At 45.1% G+C, this 16,744-nt stretch overlaps 16 non-coding genes and 2 pseudogenes across 16 annotated transcripts; all 18 read left to right on the top strand.

Annotated features, from left to right (window-relative positions):
- Positions 1–1,013: 1,013 nt before the first annotated feature.
- LOC142536483 (5S ribosomal RNA) lies at positions 1,014–1,132 on the top strand. Its single transcript, XR_012818288.1, has one exon. It is a non-coding gene; the product is annotated as a 5S ribosomal RNA (ribosomal RNA).
- Positions 1,133–1,816: 684 nt separating this feature from the next.
- LOC142536481 (5S ribosomal RNA) lies at positions 1,817–1,935 on the top strand. Its single transcript, XR_012818286.1, has one exon. It is a non-coding gene; the product is annotated as a 5S ribosomal RNA (ribosomal RNA).
- A 684-nt stretch (positions 1,936–2,619) lies between these two features.
- Positions 2,620–2,737, top strand: LOC142536486 (5S ribosomal RNA). Its single transcript, XR_012818291.1, has one exon. It is a non-coding gene; the product is annotated as a 5S ribosomal RNA (ribosomal RNA).
- Positions 2,738–3,420: 683 nt separating this feature from the next.
- LOC142536480 (5S ribosomal RNA) lies at positions 3,421–3,539 on the top strand. Its single transcript, XR_012818285.1, has one exon. It is a non-coding gene; the product is annotated as a 5S ribosomal RNA (ribosomal RNA).
- Positions 3,540–4,223: 684 nt separating this feature from the next.
- On the top strand, positions 4,224–4,342 carry LOC142536479 (5S ribosomal RNA). The gene has a single exon (XR_012818284.1). It is a non-coding gene; the product is annotated as a 5S ribosomal RNA (ribosomal RNA).
- A 683-nt stretch (positions 4,343–5,025) lies between these two features.
- LOC142536478 (5S ribosomal RNA) lies at positions 5,026–5,144 on the top strand. Its single transcript, XR_012818283.1, has one exon. It is a non-coding gene; the product is annotated as a 5S ribosomal RNA (ribosomal RNA).
- A 682-nt stretch (positions 5,145–5,826) lies between these two features.
- Positions 5,827–5,945, top strand: LOC142536477 (5S ribosomal RNA). The gene has a single exon (XR_012818282.1). It is a non-coding gene; the product is annotated as a 5S ribosomal RNA (ribosomal RNA).
- Positions 5,946–6,629: 684 nt separating this feature from the next.
- LOC142536493 (5S ribosomal RNA) lies at positions 6,630–6,748 on the top strand. The gene has a single exon (XR_012818296.1). It is a non-coding gene; the product is annotated as a 5S ribosomal RNA (ribosomal RNA).
- A 683-nt stretch (positions 6,749–7,431) lies between these two features.
- On the top strand, positions 7,432–7,550 carry LOC142536482 (5S ribosomal RNA). Its single transcript, XR_012818287.1, has one exon. It is a non-coding gene; the product is annotated as a 5S ribosomal RNA (ribosomal RNA).
- A 683-nt stretch (positions 7,551–8,233) lies between these two features.
- LOC142536485 (5S ribosomal RNA) lies at positions 8,234–8,351 on the top strand. The gene has a single exon (XR_012818290.1). It is a non-coding gene; the product is annotated as a 5S ribosomal RNA (ribosomal RNA).
- A 684-nt stretch (positions 8,352–9,035) lies between these two features.
- LOC142536492 (5S ribosomal RNA) lies at positions 9,036–9,154 on the top strand. Its single transcript, XR_012818295.1, has one exon. It is a non-coding gene; the product is annotated as a 5S ribosomal RNA (ribosomal RNA).
- Positions 9,155–9,838: 684 nt separating this feature from the next.
- On the top strand, positions 9,839–9,957 carry LOC142536491 (5S ribosomal RNA). The gene has a single exon (XR_012818294.1). It is a non-coding gene; the product is annotated as a 5S ribosomal RNA (ribosomal RNA).
- Positions 9,958–10,640: 683 nt separating this feature from the next.
- Positions 10,641–10,759, top strand: LOC142536487 (5S ribosomal RNA). The gene has a single exon (XR_012818292.1). It is a non-coding gene; the product is annotated as a 5S ribosomal RNA (ribosomal RNA).
- A 681-nt stretch (positions 10,760–11,440) lies between these two features.
- LOC142536476 (5S ribosomal RNA) lies at positions 11,441–11,559 on the top strand. Its single transcript, XR_012818281.1, has one exon. It is a non-coding gene; the product is annotated as a 5S ribosomal RNA (ribosomal RNA).
- Positions 11,560–12,241: 682 nt separating this feature from the next.
- On the top strand, positions 12,242–12,359 carry LOC142536484 (5S ribosomal RNA). The gene has a single exon (XR_012818289.1). It is a non-coding gene; the product is annotated as a 5S ribosomal RNA (ribosomal RNA).
- Positions 12,360–13,042: 683 nt separating this feature from the next.
- LOC142536488 (5S ribosomal RNA) lies at positions 13,043–13,161 on the top strand. The gene has a single exon (XR_012818293.1). It is a non-coding gene; the product is annotated as a 5S ribosomal RNA (ribosomal RNA).
- A 685-nt stretch (positions 13,162–13,846) lies between these two features.
- LOC142536490 (5S ribosomal RNA) lies at positions 13,847–13,965 on the top strand (annotated as a pseudogene).
- Positions 13,966–16,175: 2,210 nt separating this feature from the next.
- On the top strand, positions 16,176–16,289 carry LOC142536489 (5S ribosomal RNA; annotated as a pseudogene).
- The last annotated feature ends 455 nt before the right edge of the window (positions 16,290–16,744 follow it).

The raw sequence follows: 16,744 nt of genomic DNA, 5'->3' as shown, positions 1-16,744 counted from the left end.
AAAAACAATTATTTCGACTGTTTTGAATGCATAATTGAAGGTAAACGGTGCGCGACACGAGGTCTTCCAGGAGTCACCCATCCTACCTCTGCCATCCGCGCCAGAACGCTTAACTTCGTGGGTTGAATTGGGGAGAAGCCGTGCCGCGTGTGGTCCATCGCACGCCCGCTCCACACAAACTCGAGGGATATAAGAATAAACATCCCACTCAATGTCGGGTGAGATCTACCAGCACTATGCAACCGGATCCCATCAAACTCGAAAGTTATCCGTGCTTGGCGAGAGCCGTACTAGGGTGGGTGACCCCCTGGAAGTCATCGTGTTGCACCTTTTTCGTTTTTTTTCTATTTTTTATTACTTGTTGATAGCACGATTTTCGGCTCAAATCATCTGAATCTCGATCGGGACCAGATAAACATGTGAAGATGAAAGTAGCTCGGGCACTGCCGGATTTGGACAAAATTGTAGGCTAATTTGATTGTAAACGGGCAAACGACGAGACTCATTACTACGCAATGAGCTGACGAGATTTTAGCCGAATTCCTTCTCTAAGACCCTCTAATTTGCGATTTAACCGCTTCTGTTAAGCTTTCGTTTCCTCGAGAAATCCGCTTAGGAAGTTCGAAATTCGATTCCGGTTCCATTTTATCGTATCCCAGGCATAATAATAGCTTTACATTCGTTATTTCCTTCTTCTTATTTTTTTTCTATTTTCTGGGAACATTTATCGATTTTTGTTGTCGTGAGCCGGTTCTGTGCGGAAGGGTATGACGCAGATTACTCCGGAGACGGTTAACTATTAAAAACAATTATTTCGACTGTTTTATCCATAATTTACGTAAACGTCGCGACACGAGGTCTTCCCAGGGAGGTCACCCATCCTAGCTCTGCCATCGCGCCAGAACGCTTAACTTCATGGTTATGATTGGGCGAGAGCAGTGCCGCGTGTTGTCCATCGCCGCCCGCTCCACACGTACTCGAGGGATATAAGAATAAACATCCCACTCAATGTCGGGTGCGATCATACCAGCACTAATGCACCGGATCCCATCAGAACTCCGAAGTTAAGCGTGCTTGGGCGAGAGCAGTACTAGGATGGGTGACCCCCTGGGAAGTCCTCGTGTTGCAACCCTTTTCGTGTTTTTCTATTTTTGATTACTTGTTGACAGACGATTTTCGGCTCAAATCATCTGAATCTCGATCGGGACCAGATAAGACATGTGAAATGAAAGTAGCTCGGGCACTGCCGGATTTGGACAAAATTGTAGGCTAATTTGATTGTAAACGGGCAAACGGACGAGACTCATTACTACGCAATGAGCTGACGAGATTTTAGCCGAATTCCTTCTCTAAGACCCTCTAATTTGCGATTTAACCGCTTCTGTTAAGCTTTCGTTTCCTCGAGAAATCCGCTTAGGAAGTTCGAAATTCGATTCCGGTTCCATTTTATCGTATCCCAGGCATAATAATAGCTTTACATTCGTTATTTCCTTCTTCTTATTTTTTTTCTATTTTCTGGGAACATTTATCGATTTTTGTTGTCGTGAGCCGGTTCTGTGCGGAAGGGTATGACGCAGATTACTCCGGAGACGGTTAACTCATTAAAAACAATTATTTCGACTGTTTTATCCATAATTTACGTAAACGATCGCGACACGAGGTCTTCCCAGGGAGGTCACCCATCCTAGCTCTGCCATCGCGCCAGAACGCTTAACTTCATGGTTATGATTGGGCGAGAGCAGTGCCGCGTGTTGTCCATCGCCGCCCGCTCCACACGTACTCGAGGGATATAAGAATAAACATCCCACTCAATGTCGGGTGCGATCATACCAGCACTAATGCACCGGATCCCATCAGAACTCCGAAGTTAAGCGTGCTTGGGCGAGAGCAGTACTAGGATGGGTGACCCCCTGGGAAGTCCTCGTGTTGCACCCTTTTTCGTGTTTTTCTATTTTTGATTACTTGTTGACAGACGATTTTCGGCTCAAATCATCTGAATCTCGATCGGGACCAGATAAGACATGTGAAATGAAAGTAGCTCGGGCACTGCCGGATTTGGACAAAATTGTAGGCTAATTTGATTGTAAACGGGCAAACGGACGAGACTCATTACTACGCAATGAGCTGACGAGATTTTAGCCGAATTCCTTCTCTAAGACCCTCTAATTTGCGATTTAACCGCTTCTGTTAAGCTTTCGTTTCCTCGAGAAATCCGCTTAGGAAGTTCGAAATTCGATTCCGGTTCCATTTTATCGTATCCCAGGCATAATAATAGCTTTACATTCGTTATTTCCTTCTTCTTATTTTTTTTCTATTTTCTGGGAACATTTATCGATTTTTGTTGTCGTGAGCCGGTTCTGTGCGGAAGGGTATGACGCAGATTACTCCGGAGACGGTTAACTCATTAAAAACAATTATTTCGACTGTTTTATCCATAATTTACGTAAACGGTCGCGACACGAGGTCTTCCCAGGGAGGTCACCCATCCTAGCTCTGCCATCGCGCCAGAACGCTTAACTTCATGGTTATGATTGGGCGAGAGCAGTGCCGCGTGTTGTCCATCGCCGCCCGCTCCACACGTACTCGAGGGATATAAGAATAAACATCCCACTCAATGTCGGGTGCGATCATACCAGCACTAATGCACCGGATCCCATCAGAACTCCGAAGTTAAGCGTGCTTGGGCGAGAGCAGTACTAGGATGGGTGACCCCTGGGAAGTCCTCGTGTTGCACCCTTTTTCGTGTTTTTCTATTTTTGATTACTTGTTGACAGACGATTTTCGGCTCAAATCATCTGAATCTCGATCGGGACCAGATAAGACATGTGAAATGAAAGTAGCTCGGGCACTGCCGGATTTGGACAAAATTGTAGGCTAATTTGATTGTAAACGGGCAAACGGACGAGACTCATTACTACGCAATGAGCTGACGAGATTTAGCCGAATTCCTTCTCTAAGACCCTCTAATTTGCGATTTACCGCTTCTGTTAAGCTTTCGTTTCCTCGAGAAATCCGCTTAGGAAGTTCGAAATTCGATTCCGGTTCCATTTTATCGTATCCCAGGCATAATAATAGCTTTACATTCGTTATTTCCTTCTTCTTATTTTTTTTTCTATTTTCTGGGAACATTTATCGATTTTTGTTGTCGTGAGCCGGTTCTGTGCGGAAGGGTATGACGCAGATTACTCCGGAGACGGTTAACTCATTAAAAACAATTATTTCGACTGTTTTATCCATAATTTACGTAAACGGTCGCGACACGAGGTCTTCCCAGGGAGGTCACCCATCCTAGCTCTGCCATCGCGCCAGAACGCTTAACTTCATGGTTATGATTGGGCGAGAGCAGTGCCGCGTGTTGTCCATCGCCGCCCGCTCCACACGTACTCGAGGGATATAAGAATAAACATCCCACTCAATGTCGGGTGCGATCATACCAGCACTAATGCACCGGATCCCATCAGAACTCCGAAGTTAAGCGTGCTTGGGCGAGAGCAGTACTAGGATGGGTGACCCCCTGGGAAGTCCTCGTGTTGCACCCTTTTTCGTGTTTTTCTATTTTTGATTACTTGTTGACAGACGATTTTCGGCTCAAATCATCTGAATCTCGATCGGGACCAGATAAGACATGTGAAATGAAAGTAGCTCGGGCACTGCCGGATTTGGACAAAATTGTAGGCTAATTTGATTGTAAACGGGCAAACGGACGAGACTCATTACTACGCAATGAGCTGACGAGATTTTAGCCGAATTCCTTCTCTAAGACCCTCTAATTTGCGATTTACCGCTTCTGTTAAGCTTTCGTTTCCTCGAGAAATCCGCTTAGGAAGTTCGAAATTCGATTCCGGTTCCATTTTATCGTATCCCAGGCATAATAATAGCTTTACATTCGTTATTTCCTTCTTCTTATTTTTTTTTCTATTTTCTGGGAACATTTATCGATTTTTGTTGTCGTGAGCCGGTTCTGTGCGGAAGGGTATGACGCAGATTACTCCGGAGACGGTTAACTCATTAAAAACAATTATTTCGACTGTTTTATCCATAATTTACGTAAACGGTCGCGACACGAGGTCTTCCCAGGGAGGTCACCCATCCTAGCTCTGCCATCGCGCCAGAACGCTTAACTTCATGGTTATGATTGGGCGAGAGCAGTGCCGCGTGTTGTCCATCGCCGCCCGCTCCACACGTACTCGAGGGATATAAGAATAAACATCCCACTCAATGTCGGGTGCGATCATACCAGCACTAATGCACCGGATCCCATCAGAACTCCGAAGTTAAGCGTGCTTGGGCGAGAGCAGTACTAGGATGGGTGACCCCCTGGGAAGTCCTCGTGTTGCACCCTTTTTCGTGTTTTTCTATTTTTGATTACTTGTTGACAGACGATTTTCGGCTCAAATCATCTGAATCTCGATCGGGACCAGATAAGACATGTGAAATGAAAGTAGCTCGGGCACTGCCGGATTTGGACAAAATTGTAGGCTAATTTGATTGTAAACGGGCAAACGGACGAGACTCATTACTACGCAATGAGCTGACGAGATTTTAGCCGAATTCCTTCTCTAAGACCCTCTAATTTGCGATTTACCGCTTCTGTTAAGCTTTCGTTTCCTCGAGAAATCCGCTTAGGAAGTTCGAAATTCGATTCCGGTTCCATTTTATCGTATCCCAGGCATAATAATAGCTTTACATTCGTTATTTCCTTCTTCTTATTTTTTTTCTATTTTCTGGGAACATTTATCGATTTTTGTTGTCGTGAGCCGGTTCTGTGCGGAAGGGTATGACGCAGATTACTCCGGAGACGGTTAACTCATTAAAAACAATTATTTCGACTGTTTTATCCATAATTTACGTAAACGGTCGCGACACGAGGTCTTCCCAGGGAGGTCACCCATCCTAGCTCTGCCATCGCGCCAGAACGCTTAACTTCATGGTTATGATTGGGCGAGAGCAGTGCCGCGTGTTGTCCATCGCCGCCCGCTCCACACGTACTCGAGGGATATAAGAATAAACATCCCACTCAATGTCGGGTGCGATCATACCAGCACTAATGCACCGGATCCCATCAGAACTCCGAAGTTAAGCGTGCTTGGGCGAGAGCAGTACTAGGATGGGTGACCCCCTGGGAAGTCCTCGTGTTGCACCCTTTTTCGTGTTTTTCTATTTTTGATTACTTGTTGACAGACGATTTTCGGCTCAAATCATCTGAATCTCGATCGGGACCAGATAAGACATGTGAAATGAAAGTAGCTCGGGCACTGCCGGATTTGGACAAAATTGTAGGCTAATTTGATTGTAAACGGGCAAACGGACGAGACTCATTACTACGCAATGAGCTGACGAGATTTACCCGAATTCCTTCTCTATGACCCTCTAATTTGCGATTTAACCGCTTCTGTTAAGCTTTCGTTTCCTCGAGAAATCCGCTTAGGAAGTTCGAAATTCGATTCCGGTTCCATTTTATCGTATCCCAGGCATAATAATAGCTTTACATTCGTTATTTCCTTCTTCTTATTTTTTTTCTATTTTCTGGGAACATTTATCGATTTTTGTTGTCGTGAGCCGGTTCTGTGCGGAAGGGTATGACGCAGATTACTCCGGAGACGGTTAACTCATTAAAAACAATTATTTCGACTGTTTTATCCATAATTTACGTAAACGTCGCGACACGAGGTCTTCCCAGGGAGGTCACCCATCCTAGCTCTGCCATCGCGCCAGAACGCTTAACTTCATGGTTATGATTGGGCGAGAGCAGTGCCGCGTGTTGTCCATCGCCGCCCGCTCCACACGTACTCGAGGGATATAAGAATAAACATCCCACTCAATGTCGGGTGCGATCATACCAGCACTAATGCACCGGATCCCATCAGAACTCCGAAGTTAAGCGTGCTTGGGCGAGAGCAGTACTAGGATGGGTGACCCCCTGGGAAGTCCTCGTGTTGCACCCTTTTTCGTGTTTTTCTATTTTTGATTACTTGTTGACAGACGATTTTCGGCTCAAATCATCTGAATCTCGATCGGGACCAGATAAGACATGTGAAATGAAAGTAGCTCGGGCACTGCCGGATTTGGACAAAATTGTAGGCTAATTTGATTGTAAACGGGCAAACGGACGAGACTCATTACTACGCAATGAGCTGACGAGATTTTAGCCGAATTCCTTCTCTAAGACCCTCTAATTTGCGATTTAACCGCTTCTGTTAAGCTTTCGTTTCCTCGAGAAATCCGCTTAGGAAGTTCGAAATTCGATTCCGGTTCCATTTTATCGTATCCCAGGCATAATAATAGCTTTACATTCGTTATTTCCTTCTTCTTATTTTTTTTCTATTTTCTGGGAACATTTATCGATTTTTGTTGTCGTGAGCCGGTTCTGTGCGGAAGGGTATGACGCAGATTACTCCGGAGACGGTTAACTCATTAAAAACAATTATTTCGACTGTTTTATCCATAATTTACGTAAACGGTCGCGACACGAGGTCTTCCCAGGGAGGTCACCCATCCTAGCTCTGCCATCGCGCCAGAACGCTTAACTTCATGGTTATGATTGGGCGAGAGCAGTGCCGCGTGTTGTCCATCGCCGCCCGCTCCACACGTACTCGAGGGATATAAGAATAAACATCCCACTCAATGTCGGGTGCGATCATACCAGCACTAATGCACCGGATCCCATCAGAACTCCGAAGTTAAGCGTGCTTGGGCGAGAGCAGTACTAGGATGGGTGACCCCCTGGGAAGTCCTCGTGTTGCACCCTTTTTCGTGTTTTTCTATTTTTGATTACTTGTTGACAGACGATTTTCGGCTCAAATCATCTGAATCTCGATCGGGACCAGATAAGACATGTGAAATGAAAGTAGCTCGGGCACTGCCGGATTTGGACAAAATTGTAGGCTAATTTGATTGTAAACGGGCAAACGGACGAGACTCATTACTACGCAATGAGCTGACGAGATTTTAGCCGAATTCCTTCTCTAAGACCCTCTAATTTGCGATTTACCGCTTCTGTTAAGCTTTCGTTTCCTCGAGAAATCCGCTTAGGAAGTTCGAAATTCGATTCCGGTTCCATTTTATCGTATCCCAGGCATAATAATAGCTTTACATTCGTTATTTCCTTCTTCTTATTTTTTTTCTATTTTCTGGGAACATTTATCGATTTTTGTTGTCGTGAGCCGGTTCTGTGCGGAAGGGTATGACGCAGATTACTCCGGAGACGGTTAACTCATTAAAAACAATTATTTCGACTGTTTTATCCATAATTTACGTAAACGGTCGCGACACGAGGTCTTCCCAGGGAGGTCACCCATCCTAGCTCTGCCATCGCGCCAGAACGCTTAACTTCATGGTTATGATTGGGCGAGAGCAGTGCCGCGTGTTGTCCATCGCCGCCCGCTCCACACGTACTCGAGGGATATAAGAATAAACATCCCACTCAATGTCGGGTGCGATCATACCAGCACTAATGCACCGGATCCCATCAGAACTCCGAAGTTAAGCGTGCTTGGGCGAGAGCAGTACTAGGATGGGTGACCCCCTGGGAAGTCCTCGTGTTGCAACCCTTTTCGTGTTTTTCTATTTTTGATTACTTGTTGACAGACGATTTTCGGCTCAAATCATCTGAATCTCGATCGGGACCAGATAAGACATGTGAAATGAAAGTAGCTCGGGCACTGCCGGATTTGGACAAAATTGTAGGCTAATTTGATTGTAAACGGGCAAACGGACGAGACTCATTACTACGCAATGAGCTGACGAGATTTTAGCCGAATTCCTTCTCTAAGACCCTCTAATTTGCGATTTACCGCTTCTGTTAAGCTTTCGTTTCCTCGAGAAATCCGCTTAGGAAGTTCGAAATTCGATTCCGGTTCCATTTTATCGTATCCCAGGCATAATAATAGCTTTACATTCGTTATTTCCTTCTTCTTATTTTTTTTCTATTTTCTGGGAACATTTATCGATTTTTGTTGTCGTGAGCCGGTTCTGTGCGGAAGGGTATGACGCAGATTACTCCGGAGACGGTTAACTCATTAAAAACAATTATTTCGACTGTTTTATCCATAATTTACGTAAACGGTCGCGACACGAGGTCTTCCCAGGGAGGTCACCCATCCTAGCTCTGCCATCGCGCCAGAACGCTTAACTTCATGGTTATGATTGGGCGAGAGCAGTGCCGCGTGTTGTCCATCGCCGCCCGCTCCACACGTACTCGAGGGATATAAGAATAAACATCCCACTCAATGTCGGGTGCGATCATACCAGCACTAATGCACCGGATCCCATCAGAACTCCGAAGTTAAGCGTGCTTGGGCGAGAGCAGTACTAGGATGGGTGACCCCTGGGAAGTCCTCGTGTTGCACCCTTTTTCGTGTTTTTCTATTTTTGATTACTTGTTGACAGACGATTTTCGGCTCAAATCATCTGAATCTCGATCGGGACCAGATAAGACATGTGAAATGAAAGTAGCTCGGGCACTGCCGGATTTGGACAAAATTGTAGGCTAATTTGATTGTAAACGGGCAAACGGACGAGACTCATTACTACGCAATGAGCTGACGAGATTTTAGCCGAATTCCTTCTCTAAGACCCTCTAATTTGCGATTTAACCGCTTCTGTTAAGCTTTCGTTTCCTCGAGAAATCCGCTTAGGAAGTTCGAAATTCGATTCCGGTTCCATTTTATCGTATCCCAGGCATAATAATAGCTTTACATTCGTTATTTCCTTCTTCTTATTTTTTTTCTATTTTCTGGGAACATTTATCGATTTTTGTTGTCGTGAGCCGGTTCTGTGCGGAAGGGTATGACGCAGATTACTCCGGAGACGGTTAACTCATTAAAAACAATTATTTCGACTGTTTTATCCATAATTTACGTAAACGGTCGCGACACGAGGTCTTCCCAGGGAGGTCACCCATCCTAGCTCTGCCATCGCGCCAGAACGCTTAACTTCATGGTTATGATTGGGCGAGAGCAGTGCCGCGTGTTGTCCATCGCCGCCCGCTCCACACGTACTCGAGGGATATAAGAATAAACATCCCACTCAATGTCGGGTGCGATCATACCAGCACTAATGCACCGGATCCCATCAGAACTCCGAAGTTAAGCGTGCTTGGGCGAGAGCAGTACTAGGATGGGTGACCCCCTGGGAAGTCCTCGTGTTGCACCCTTTTTCGTGTTTTTCTATTTTTGATTACTTGTTGACAGACGATTTTCGGCTCAAATCATCTGAATCTCGATCGGGACCAGATAAGACATGTGAAATGAAAGTAGCTCGGGCACTGCCGGATTTGGACAAAATTGTAGGCTAATTTGATTGTAAACGGGCAAACGGACGAGACTCATTACTACGCAATGAGCTGACGAGATTTTAGCCGAATTCCTTCTCTAAGACCCTCTAATTTGCGATTTAACCGCTTCTGTTAAGCTTTCGTTTCCTCGAGAAATCCGCTTAGGAAGTTCGAAATTCGATTCCGGTTCCATTTTATCGTATCCCAGGCATAATAATAGCTTTACATTCGTTATTTCCTTCTTCTTATTTTTTTTTCTATTTTCTGGGAACATTTATCGATTTTGTTGTCGTGAGCCGGTTCTGTGCGGAAGGGTATGACGCAGATTACTCCGGAGACGGTTAACTCATTAAAAACAATTATTTCGACTGTTTTATCCATAATTTACGTAAACGGTCGCGACACGAGGTCTTCCCAGGGAGGTCACCCATCCTAGCTCTGCCATCGCGCCAGAACGCTTAACTTCATGGTTATGATTGGGCGAGAGCAGTGCCGCGTGTTGTCCATCGCCGCCCGCTCCACACGTACTCGAGGGATATAAGAATAAACATCCCACTCAATGTCGGGTGCGATCATACCAGCACTAATGCACCGGATCCCATCAGAACTCCGAAGTTAAGCGTGCTTGGGCGAGAGCAGTACTAGGATGGGTGACCCCCTGGGAAGTCCTCGTGTTGCACCCTTTTTCGTGTTTTTCTATTTTTGATTACTTGTTGACAGACGATTTTCGGCTCAAATCATCTGAATCTCGATCGGGACCAGATAAGACATGTGAAATGAAAGTAGCTCGGGCACTGCCGGATTTGGACAAAATTGTAGGCTAATTTGATTGTAAACGGGCAAACGGACGAGACTCATTACTACGCAATGAGCTGACGAGATTTTAGCCGAATTCCTTCTCTAAGACCCTCTAATTTGCGATTTAACGCTTCTGTTAAGCTTTCGTTTCCTCGAGAAATCCGCTTAGGAAGTTCGAAATTCGATTCCGGTTCCATTTTATCGTATCCCAGGCATAATAATAGCTTTACATTCGTTATTTCCTTCTTCTTATTTTTTTTCTATTTTCTGGGAACATTTATCGATTTTTGTTGTCGTGAGCCGGTTCTGTGCGGAAGGGTATGACGCAGATTACTCCGGAGACGGTTAACTCATTAAAAACAATTATTTCGACTGTTTTATCCATAATTTACGTAAACGGTCGCGACACGAGGTCTTCCCAGGGAGGTCACCCATCCTAGCTCTGCCATCGCGCCAGAACGCTTAACTTCATGGTTATGATTGGGCGAGAGCAGTGCCGCGTGTTGTCCATCGCCGCCCGCTCCACACGTACTCGAGGGATATAAGAATAAACATCCCACTCAATGTCGGGTGCGATCATACCAGCACTAATGCACCGGATCCCATCAGAACTCCGAAGTTAAGCGTGCTTGGGCGAGAGCAGTACTAGGATGGGTGACCCCCTGGGAAGTCCTCGTGTTGCACCCTTTTTCGTGTTTTTCTATTTTTGATTACTTGTTGACAGACGATTTTCGGCTCAAATCATCTGAATCTCGATCGGGACCAGATAAGACATGTGAAATGAAAGTAGCTCGGGCACTGCCGGATTTGGACAAAATTGTAGGCTAATTTGATTGTAAACGGGCAAACGGACGAGACTCATTACTACGCAATGAGCTGACGAGATTTTAGCCGAATTCCTTCTCTAAGACCCTCTAATTTGCGATTTACCGCTTCTGTTAAGCTTTCGTTTCCTCGAGAAATCCGCTTAGGAAGTTCGAAATTCGATTCCGGTTCCATTTTATCGTATCCCAGGCATAATAATAGCTTTACATTCGTTATTTCCTTCTTCTTATTTTTTTTATTTTCTGGGAACATTTATCGATTTTTGTTGTCGTGAGCCGGTTCTGTGCGGAAGGGTATGACGCAGATTACTCCGGAGACGGTTAACTCATTAAAAACAATTATTTCGACTGTTTTATCCATAATTTACGTAAACGGTCGCGACACGAGGTCTTCCCAGGGAGGTCACCCATCCTAGCTCTGCCATCGCGCCAGAACGCTTAACTTCATGGTTATGATTGGGCGAGAGCAGTGCCGCGTGTTGTCCATCGCCGCCCGCTCCACACGTACTCGAGGGATATAAGAATAAACATCCCACTCAATGTCGGGTGCGATCATACCAGCACTAATGCACCGGATCCCATCAGAACTCCGAAGTTAAGCGTGCTTGGGCGAGAGCAGTACTAGGATGGGTGACCCCCTGGGAAGTCCTCGTGTTGCACCCTTTTCGTGTTTTTCTATTTTGATTACTTGTTGACAGACGATTTTCGGCTCAAATCATCTGAATCTCGATCGGGACCAGATAAGACATGTGAAATGAAAGTAGCTCGGGCACTGCCGGATTTGGACAAAATTGTAGGCTAATTTGATTGTAAACGGGCAAACGGACGAGACTCATTACTACGCAATGAGCTGACGAGATTTTAGCCGAATTCCTTCTCTAAGACCCTCTAATTTGCGATTTAACCGCTTCTGTTAAGCTTTCGTTTCCTCGAGAAATCCGCTTAGGAAGTTCGAAATTCGATTCCGGTTCCATTTTATCGTATCCCAGGCATAATAATAGCTTTACATTCGTTATTTCCTTCTTCTTATTTTTTTTTCTATTTTCTGGGAACATTTATCGATTTTTGTTGTCGTGAGCCGGTTCTGTGCGGAAGGGTATGACGCAGATTACTCCGGAGACGGTTAACTCATTAAAAACAATTATTTCGACTGTTTTATCCATAATTTACGTAAACGTCGCGACACGAGGTCTTCCCAGGGAGGTCACCCATCCTAGCTCTGCCATCGCGCCAGAACGCTTAACTTCATGGTTATGATTGGGCGAGAGCAGTGCCGCGTGTTGTCCATCGCCGCCCGCTCCACACGTACTCGAGGGATATAAGAATAAACATCCCACTCAATGTCGGGTGCGATCATACCAGCACTAATGCACCGGATCCCATCAGAACTCCGAAGTTAAGCGTGCTTGGGCGAGAGCAGTACTAGGATGGGTGACCCCTGGGAAGTCCTCGTGTTGCACCCTTTTTCGTGTTTTTCTATTTTTGATTACTTGTTGACAGACGATTTTCGGCTCAAATCATCTGAATCTCGATCGGGACCAGATAAGACATGTGAAATGAAAGTAGCTCGGGCACTGCCGGATTTGGACAAAATTGTAGGCTAATTTGATTGTAAACGGGCAAACGGACGAGACTCATTACTACGCAATGAGCTGACGAGATTTTAGCCGAATTCCTTCTCTAAGACCCTCTAATTTGCGATTTAACGCTTCTGTTAAGCTTTCGTTTCCTCGAGAAATCCGCTTAGGAAGTTCGAAATTCGATTCCGGTTCCATTTTATCGTATCCCAGGCATAATAATAGCTTTACATTCGTTATTTCCTTCTTCTTATTTTTTTTCTATTTTCTGGGAACATTTATCGATTTTTGTTGTCGTGAGCCGGTTCTGTGCGGAAGGGTATGACGCAGATTACTCCGGAGACGGTTAACTCATTAAAAACAATTATTTCGACTGTTTTATCCATAATTTACGTAAACGGTCGCGACACGAGGTCTTCCCAGGGAGGTCACCCATCCTACCTCTACCATCGCGCCAGAACGCTTAACTTCATGGTTATGATTGGGCGAGAGCAGTGCCGCGTGTTGTCCATCGCCGCCCGCTCCACACGTACTCGAGGGATATAAGAATAAACATCCCACTCAATGTCGGGTGCGATCATACCAGCACTAATGCACCGGATTGCATCAGAACTCCGAAGTTAAACGTGCTTGGGCAAGAGCAGTACTAGGATGGGTGACCCCCTTGGAAGTCCTCGTGTTGCACCCTTTTTCGTGTTTTTCTATTTTTGATTACTTGTTGACAGACGATTTTCGGCTCAAATCATCTGAATCTCGATCGGGACCAGATAAGACATGTGAAATGAAAGTAGCTCGGGCACTGCCGATTTGGACAAAATTGTAGGCTAATTTGATTGTAAACGGGCAAAACGGACGAGACTCATTACTACGCAATGAGCTGACGAGATTTTAGCCGAATTCCTTCTCTAAGACCCTCTAATTTGCGATTTAACCGCTTCTGTTAAGCTTTCGTTTCCTCGAGAAAATCCGCTTAGGAAGTTCGAAATTCGATTCCGGTTCCATTTTATCGTATCCAGGCATAATAATACTTTACATTCGTTATTTCCTTCTTCTTATTTTTTTTTCTATTTCTGGAACATTTATCGATTTTTGTTGTCGTGAGCCGGTTCTGTGCGGAAGGGTATGACGCAGATTACTCCGAGACGGTTAACTAATTAAAAACAATTATTTCGACTGTTTTATCCATAATTTACGTAAACGGTCGCGACACGAGGTCTTCCCAGGGAGGTCACCCATCCTAGCTCTGCCATCGCGCCAGAACGCTTAACTTCATGGTTATGATTGTGGCGAGAGCAGTGCCGCGTGTTGTCCATGCGCCGCCCGCTCCACACGGTACTCGAGGGATATAAGAATAAACATCCCACTCAATTGTCTGGTGCGATCATACCAGCACGTAATGCACCGGATCCCATCAGAACTCGAAGTTAAGCGTGCTTGGGCGAGAGCAGTACTAGGATCGGTGACCCCCTGGAAAGTCCTCGTGTTGCACCCTTGTTTCGTGTTTTTTCTATTTTGATTACTTGTTGACAGACGATTTTCGGCTCAATCATCTGAATCGCGATCGGGACCAGATAAAACATGTGAAATGAAGTAGCTCGGGCACTGCCGGATTTGGACAAAAATTGTAGGCTAATTATTGTAAAACGGGCAAAACGGACGAGATCCATTACACGCAATGAGCTGACGAGATTTTAGCCGAATTCCTTCTCTAAGACCCTCTCTATTTGCGATTTAACGCTTCTGTTAAGCTTTCGTTTCCTCGAGAAATCCGCTTAGAAGTTCGAAATTCGTTCCGATTCCATTTTATCGTATCCGCAGGCATAATAATAGCTTTACATTCGTTATTTCCTTCTTCTATTTTTTTTCTATTTTCTGGGACATGTATCGATTTTTGTTGTCGTGAGCCGGTTCTGTGCGGAAGGGTATGACGCAGATTACTCCGGAGACGGTTACTCATTAAAAACAATTATTTCGACTGTGTTATTCCATAATTTACGTAAACGGTCGCGACACGAGGTCTTCCCAGGTGGAGGTCACCCATCTAGCTCGCCATCCGACGCCAGAACGCTTAACTTCATGTTATGAGTGGGCGAGAGCAGTGCCGCGTGTTGTCATCGCCGCCCGCTCACACGTACTCGAGGGATATAAGAATAAACATCCCCTCATGTCGGTGTGCGATCATACCACACTAATGCACCGGATCCCATCAGAACTTACGAAGTTAGCGTGCGTGGGCAGAGCAGTACTAGGATGGGTGACCCCCTGGAAGTTCCTCGTGTTGCACCCTTTTTCGTGTTTTCTATTTTTGATTACTTGTTGAAAGACGATTTTCGGCTCAAATCATCTGAATCTCGATCGGAGACCAGATAAGACATGTGAAAATGAAAGTAGCTCGGGCACTGCCGGATTTGGACAAAATTGTAGGCTAATTTGATTGTAAACGGCAAACGGACGAGACTCATTACTACGCAATGAGCTGACGAGATTTTAGCCGAATTCCTTCTCTAAGACCCTCTAATTTGCGATTTACCTTCTGTTAAGCTTTCGTTTCCTCGAGAAATCCAGGAAGTTCGAAATTCGATTCCGGTTCCATTTTATCGTATCCCAGGCATAATAATAGCTTTACATTCGTTATTTCCTTCTTATTTTTTTTTCTATTTTCTGGGAACATTTATCGATTTTTGTTGTCGTGAGTGAGCCTTCTGTGCGGAAGGTATGACGCAGATTACTCCGGAGACGGTTAACTCATTAAAAACAATTATTTCGACTGTTTTATCAATAATTTACGTAAACGGTCGCGACACGAGGTCTTCCCAGGGAGGTCACCCATCCTACCTCTGCCATCGCGCCAGAACGCTTAACTTCATGGTTATGATTGGGCGAGAGCAGTGCCGCGTGTTGTCCATCGCCGCCCGCTCCACACGTACTCGAGGGATATAAGAATAAACATCCCACTCAATGTCGGGTGCGATCATACCAGCACTAATGCACCGGATCCCAGACCCCCTGGGAAGTCCTCGTGTTGCACCCCTTTTCGTGTTTTTCTATTTTTGATTACTTGTTGACAGACGATTTTCGGCTCAAATCATCTGAATCTCGATCGGGACAGATAAGACATGTGAAATGAAAGTAGCTCGGGCACTGCCGGATTTGGACAAAATTGTAGGCTAATTTGATTGTAACGGGCAAACGGACGAGACTCATTACTACGCAATGAGCTGACGAGATTTTAGCCGAATTCCTTCTCTAAGACCCTCTAATTTGCGATTTAACGCTTCTGTTAAGCTTTCGTTTCCTCGAGAAATCCGCTTAGGAAGTTCGAAATTCGATTCCGGTTCCATTTTATCGTATCCCAGGCATAATAGCTTTACATTCGTTATTTCCTTCTTCTTATTTTTTTTTCTATTTTCTGGGAACATTATCGATTTTTGTTGTCGTGAGCCGGTTCTGTGCGAAGGGTATGACGCAGATTACTCCGAGACGGTTAACTCATTAAAACAATTATTTCGACTGTTTTATCTAATTTACGTAAACGGTCGCGACACGAGGTCTTCCCAGGGAGGTCACCCATCCTACCTCTGCCATCGCGCCAGAACGCTTAACTTCATGGTTATGATTGGGCGAGAGCAGTGCCGCGTGTTGTCCATCGCCGCCCGCTCCACACGTACTCGAGGGATATAAGAATAAACATCCCACTCATGTCGGTGCGATCATACCAGCACTAATGCACCGATCCCATCAGAACTCGAAGTTAAGCGTGCTTGGGCGAGAGCAGTACTAGGATGGGTGACCCCGGAAGTCCTCGTGTTGCACCCTTTTCGTGTTTTTCTATTTTTGATTACTTGTTGATAGACATTTTCGCTCAAATCATATGAATCTCGATCGGGACCAGATAAGAACATGTGAAATGAAAGTAGCTCGGGCACTGCCGGATTTGGACAAAATGTAGGCTAATTTGATTGTAACGGCAAACGACGAGACTCATTATTACGCAATGAGCTGACGAGATTTTAGCCGAATTTCTTCTCTAAGACCCTCTAATTTGCGATTTACCTTCTGTTAAGTTCTTTCGTTTCCTCGAAAATCCGCTTAGGAAGTTCGAAATTCGATTCCGTGTTCCATTTTATCGTATCCCAGGCATAATAATAGCTTTACATTCGTTATTTCCTTCTTTATTTTTTTTCTATTTTCTGGGAATTTAATCGATTTTTGTTGTCCTGAGCCGGTTCTGTGCGGAAGGGTATGACGCAGATTACTCCGGAGACGGTTAA

The sequence above is a fragment of the Primulina tabacum genome, unplaced genomic scaffold (assembly GCF_025594145.1).
Source record: "Primulina tabacum isolate GXHZ01 unplaced genomic scaffold, ASM2559414v2 Contig1355, whole genome shotgun sequence".
In the NCBI taxonomy this organism is placed as follows: Eukaryota; Viridiplantae; Streptophyta; class Magnoliopsida; order Lamiales; family Gesneriaceae; genus Primulina; species Primulina tabacum.
Note: the sequence above shows the minus strand (reverse complement) of the source record. Positions and strands in the feature narration are given on the sequence as shown.